Raw genomic sequence first — 6,919 nt, 5'->3', positions numbered from 1 at the left:
TGGGGTTTTTTGTTTTAATTTTAGCCCTGCAGGAAAGTCATAATACTTTGATAGGAATTTTAGCTTTAAGCATTTTTATCTGTTGCTAGTAATGACCTCACCTCACTATCACTAGTCCAATATCCCACTAATTTGTTTAAAAGGAAGAAATCCTAGAATCTATCCCTATACATTCTCCCCATGTCCCCATACAGCAGAATCATCTGCTTAAGAAGAAGTATTCTAGGAGCACCTGTGTGGCTCAGTCAGTTGAGCATCTGACTTTGGTTCAGATCATGATCTCACAGTTCATGAGTTCAAGCCCTGCGTCGGGCTCTGTGCTGACAGCTCAGACCTGGAACCCACTTTGGATTCTGTGTCTCCCTCCCTCTCTCTCTCTCTCTCTCTGCTCCTCCCCCGCTCATGCTCTGTCCCTCTCTCTCTCTCCCTCAAAAATAAATAAACATTAAAAAAATATTCTAGGGTCACCTGGCTGGCTCAGTGAGTACAGAATGTGACTTTTGAGCTCAGAATCATGAGTTTGAGCCTCATGTTGAGCATAGAGATTACTTTTTTTAAAAAGTATTCTATATGCCTAATGTACTACTATTTATTAGTGGCAAAGATTGTTTTATTTTTTTTTTCTCAGAGTATACTTTAGATATTCACTTTCTGTCTTCAGCTAAATAATTTGATTTAATGTTCATGGCATCACCAAACATGTCCCATATCCAAAGGCTTTTGTTTACTTGCACCTGCACAGCAGTCATGGTTTTAGTCATTATCCTTGTAAGTGTTAAGCTTCTAAGAACAAAGAAACACTTAGGCTTTATTGGCAAGTGTCTGTCCATAATACTGTAAAACATTATGAAATTTATGAAGAATAATAGATATATAGTTTGGAGAATAACAAATATCCTTTTCCAACTTTGAGCATTTTCTATTACTATAATAATGGAGGGAGTAGGTTTGTTCATTTATTTATTTGGGCCGTGAAAAATGCCCATGACTCATCAGGGTTAGAAGGAATTTCCTTTTCTGGGCATGGAAATTGAAGTTCAGGGAAAATAAGTGACTTTCTCCAAGGCAAAGTAAGTACTGTAAGCAGACTAGAATCCAGGCTTTTGATGATAAATTCTGGGATGATTCTGCAACTGCCACCTCTTACATGTGCTTTAATAATACACATTTTGTTGATCTTGCAGTTGTTAGTGGATTCATATCAATGGTATATTCTTACAAGTGTCCCATTGCATTTATAAGAAGCTGGGTTGAGTTGCACTATCTTATAATTGTGGAAATCATTGCTCTTCATAAAGGGGCAATTATGCATGGATTTTGAACATTGTAGCTGACAATTGCTGTTTCCAAGAATAGCTGGTTAACCTGTGTGATTCAGTCATACTTCAGAAGTGTATTAAAATCTAGAGTCTATATAACTGAAAGTTCTGAAATGAATAATTAGAAGACAATATATAAAACAATATGTAGATATATGATTATTTTTTCCTTCTTATTTGGTTTAGCCTAAAGTTTATTTTTTGAAGCTACAAATACGAATTCTGACAAATAAGACATTTTTGTTTAATGCTAATGATCCCTTGAGCAGGTTCAATTTTGAAAATTACACCATTGTGTTGTACTTCATATACTAAATGAAAACGTACTAACAAGAGAATTGTTCTCCATGCCCTTGGTCAAGACTTGAATGGAGGGTGAAAAAAAATATGTAATACTTTGGTATCATACCTTGGTCTTACTGTGGGAGCAATCAGCATCTCATTTATGAACCTTTTTGGCATCGCTTTGCAAAAAGTCTAGTTTTCCATATTCAATGAGTGCTTGTAATATGCTACTTTAATTGCAAAATTTACTAAAATCTTCACTTACAAAGTACAAACTGGGAATGACACGGTTCCATTTCCATGTTCATCCCACAGAGGGATATTAAACAACATATGTGCTTCCTTCCTTCCCAACTTCCCTTGCCTTTCTAATACCCCGTTATCCAAGTTTCTGGAGCTAATTACCCCCCCCCCCCCCCCCTCGCTGAGAAATTCTGCCTCTCCAAACAAGAGTTCATATCCCTCTTGACTCCTTCTTACACTTTGGAAAATTTGAGGAAAGTTAGTCTGTGGCCTGACACTCTGAGGTTTTCCTCCTCTGTTACTGATGCTTCAGAAAAGTATGAGCCATGGACTCATGAACCAAGGGAGATCCGGGCCACTCAACTCCAGTCAATTTTTGTACTAATGTGAACTTTAGCCTCTCTCATTATCTTCCTATATTACTTGCTGGGTAAACATATTTTGTGAAAATAAGCATTTATTTTTGTAAAAGGTATCATCATCTAACCCCACATCAATTATATTTATCCTGTTAAACAAGTTTTATCATCAGTACATGACATCCTAGAAAAAATTATCCTTCAGTTATCATGCAGAGAAGTATTAGATATTTCTTGCCTTGTCTGAGGTGAGCTTGCCAGTTGAAGGAAAACCACATCCACTAATTAAACTACAAAAGGGACCGTAGTAAGTTGTTTTGCTTACTGCTGTGTTATTTTGTTGAATTCTTTTTGATTCTGGATCTCCTTCTGCTAAAAATAATATGAGGAAAAGATTACTTGTTTTGTTTGGCCTCTAAAAAATGAACAGTGACAAAAGACACTAAAAATGAAGTCCAGTGATAAGCTTATAAAGAAAAGATCATTTCTTTGGTGTCTGGAGATCGGTGCACCTAAGCTAAATTCTATTACTGCAAGGAGAAATTAAATCATAAATCAAGATAGAGTGGAAATATGGGAAACTTTTAAGCAGGACGAGGTTCACCTGCTGGTTTTACCACTTGCTCACTTGATATACATGTAAACGACTTCACCTTGTGAAGTCTCAGTTTCTCTAGCAGCACAATGGGGCCAACAGTGTCTGATTAGTACATAGTTGGGGGTGTTTTGTTTTTAGACTCTCAACATGTGTTCAAGACTTCACCTCTACAGCTCAGGTCACATAATGTGAATAAATGAGATCCATTGAATCATTCAGATGCAGCATTTTTATCTCTGTGATGCCACATAAATCAGGTGTGCCTCTACTTTACTTCTCCTTAACTCATGGGGTATTTCACAGAGCCCTAATGAAATAACGCATCTGAAAATGCTTTGTCAACCAGAACATACCTTTCAAAAAATATGGTAACACTTATTTTTCTAAAGACTTTTCATATCTGATGTCAGAGGTAACTTTCATGATTTCTGTGAGCTAAGTAGGATAAACAATATCCTCATTTATAGAGACAAGAGAGTCCTCAAAGGTGACACTGGAAGATGATGGTCAGTTCTATCATCAACTCTAGCCTTTGAGTTATTTCCATTGTCAGATGTTCTTTTTCTTTGCCTGGTTAGCAAATGACAAATCAAGAAATTGTATATTGTATATAAATGTTGAATATATGTGTTGAAAATATGTGTTATTTCTAGTTCAGTTTGCAGTTGGAGAATTCAGACCCCTCACTTCTTGACTTCTCCTTGCATGCCCCAATGAGTTCAGCCAGTAGTCCACCTGTTTTGGAGAAATATTCAACCAGGACAGATATGAACTGGTCCTGATAGTTTGACTTGTCTGAATTCTTGCTGCATTGTGGCCTTTGCTGTATTGTAGGCAATAATTCTTTGTAGTTGTAGAAACCAAGTATAAGCACCAGAGGATAGTAACCATGCTTTTCCTTTTCTTCCCTGGGCTTTAACCTGCCAATATCTGTAAACAGAATACATAAGTCCCAATTAGAGAGTTAAAAAACTGGCTGTCCCTTTTGGGCAATTCCAAAACTACTTCCACTGGACTCCAGATGCCATTAAAAATAAATTCTGAAATTACAAGTTTTGGTGAGGATGTGGAGAAAAGGGAACCCTTGTGCACTGTTGGTGGGAATATAAATGGTGAAGGCTTTATGGAAAAAAAGTATGCAGATTCCTCAAAAAATTAAAAATAGAATTACCATATGATCCAGCAATTTCACATCTGGGTATTATCTGAGGAAAATAAAAACATTAATTCAAAAAGACATATGCCACCCTATCATCATTATAGCATTATTTACAACAGCCAAGATACGGAAGCGACCTAAGTGTCCATTGATAGATAAGTGGATAAACAAGATGTGATACACGCGCACACACACACACATACACACACAATACTTATGTGTATATATATATATATATATATACACATACATATACATATACATAATGGAATATGACTCAGCCATTAATAAGATTAAAATCTTGGGGCGTCTGGTTGCATGTGGGACTCGTGATATCAACTCAGGTCATGATCTCAGGAGATCAAGCCCCGCATTGGGCTCTGTGCTGATAGCATGGAGCCTGCTTGGTATTCTCTCTCCCTCTCTCTGCCCCTCCTCTGCTCATGCATATATATATATACATATATATGTGTGTGTGTGTGTGTGCGCGCGCGTACTCTCTCTCTCAAAATAAACTTGAAACAAATGGATAAAATCTTTCTATTTGTAACAAGGTTGGACCTACAGTGTATTATGCTAAGTGAAATAAGTCAGACAGAGAAAGACAAATATTGTATGATGCAATTCATATACACTTGTATAGTTAAAAACAAAACAAATGAATAAACAAGCAAACAAACAAACAGCAGAACCAGATTCATAAATACAGAAAACAAACTAGTGGTTGTCAGAAGGGGTAGTGGGGGCAAGATAGAATACATTAAGAGGTACAAATTTCCAGTTATAAAGTAAGTAAGTCAGAGGGGCCTAAAATAAAGCCAAGGGAATATAGTCAGTAATATTCTGATAACTTTGTATGGTGACAGATGGTAACCAGACTTATCATGGGGATCATTTCACAATGCATATAAATATCAAAGTGCTATGTTCTACACCTTAAGCTAATATATTATATGTCAACTATATGTCAATACAAATAAAGTTGTTTCAATAAAATTTCAAAATACTGAAAATAAATGAATAAATACAAAGACTGCTTGCTAACATGGCAAATGAAAGTTGCCTCTCTTTTTGATATTATCTAAAACAAAAGAATGAAAAGGAAGAGAAAATAAAACTCTATCTTCAAAGAAATAGGTATATATCTTTATCTCAGAAATACAGCCCACAAAATGAAGTCCCAAATACTGTACAAATTTCTGTACACAAATTTGTACCACAAATTTCTGCAGAGTGGCAGTGATTGATTAACAAAGCTGGTACACCTGAGCTAAAATCCCTGTTTCATCGCTTAATAGACATTGGAGTTCGGGAGCATTACTTAGTCGCTGTGCCTCTGTTTCCTCATATGTGAACTGGGTATAATTGTGGGGTACCGCACGTGTGTGCTGTGAAGAGTAATTGAATCATTATGTGCAGAGTGCTTCGAACTGTGTCTGTTGCATAGTGAGCCCTCAAAAGTTAATGATCTTATTATTCTTTCCTGTAGACTAGATGAAACCTGGAGTTCCCCAGGAAGTCATATAATTTAATAGGCAAAGCCAATGACTCTAGTGGAGAATAGCAAGCTTGGTGAGAGGAAGAAAGACACTAAACAGAGTCTGAACCCTGTTAAATGTCATAGTGTCAAGAAAGAGCAGAATAAGGAAATCGGCAGGTACATCATCTGTCAGAAGCAAGCTGTTGCCATAACAAAAGAGAGGAGATGTTTTGTGAGTTACAAGCCTTGCTGTTCTTGATCAGCAGACAAAAACAAAACAAAACAAAAAAAAAAAACAAAAAAACAATGGCTAATGCACCACGTAAAGTACTTTGATACAAAGAGGGTAGGATATGGGAAAGATCTTCGCTCTGAGAACAGGCGACTTCCTGCTAGTTCTGGGCAGAACCATACCTGCAAGGTTAAGCGTTGATGGCAGAATCAGCCATCCAGACACCAAAACATGAGCTCTTGTGACTAATGCTTCACTCAAAACTGTTTTCTTTACTATGCAGCATGGAAAATATCTTCAATTAATAACTGTAACCATTAAAGTTGTTTTAATTAAATAATTGAAAATAACCAGATCATAGCAGGGTTTTTTTTAGAATATTCAAAAAACTGTAAACAACAGTTGATGTCAGTGAACAACAAAATGAATAAACACATTGTCGCATAAGGACATGGTGAAATCAACTCAGTAAAAACGCACTACTAACGCATTCAATAAGGATGAACTTAAAAAGAAAAAAACAACAAAGAAAATTTAAAAAATTTATTAGTGATAACTGGCCCAAAGAAGTTTGAACACAGCCTTGTATGACTCTAAAACTCTTGTTATTTTTTTTTCATTATCATGTGCTCGGAATCAAGAATGTTTATTAATAGGTGGAATTTGATTTTAAACTTTGCAAATTTACCTTAAAGAAGAAGAAGGGGAAGGGGAGGTGGACAAGGAGGGGTAGGGGGCATGCTCATCTTGGCAGCACATGTATTAAAAAAGAAGGGCAAGGAGGAGAGGGTGAGAGGAGGGGGAGAAGGAAGAGGAGGAAAAGGAGAAGAAGAAACAATGTTAAGGCCAGGAGAGTTGAGATAAGGAGGTTTCTAAAGTGAAAGGAGAAAATATCAATGAGAAACATTAAGGAAGGAAGGAAGGAAGGAAGGAAGGAAGGAAGGAAGGAGAAGAAAGAAAGAAAAAGAAAGAAAGAAAGAAAGAGAGAGAGAAAGTAAGAAACAAAGAAAGAAAGAAAGGACAACAAAGAAAGAAAGAAAGAAAGAAAGAAGAAAAGAAAGAAAGAAGGAAAGAAAGAAAAGATAAGAAAGAAAGAAGAGAAAAGAAAAAGAAAGAAAGAAAGAAAGAAAGAAAGAAAGAAAAAGTCAATGGCATCAAGATGATTTTTTTCCTGCTTTATATTTACACCATGCAAAGCCAAGATCTCCATAGTGGTCATAAAAAACACAATGAAAAAAACAAGA

The sequence above is a fragment of the Panthera uncia genome (assembly GCF_023721935.1).
Source record: "Panthera uncia isolate 11264 chromosome C1 unlocalized genomic scaffold, Puncia_PCG_1.0 HiC_scaffold_3, whole genome shotgun sequence".
Classification (NCBI taxonomy): Eukaryota; Metazoa; Chordata; class Mammalia; order Carnivora; family Felidae; genus Panthera; species Panthera uncia.
Note: the sequence above shows the minus strand (reverse complement) of the source record.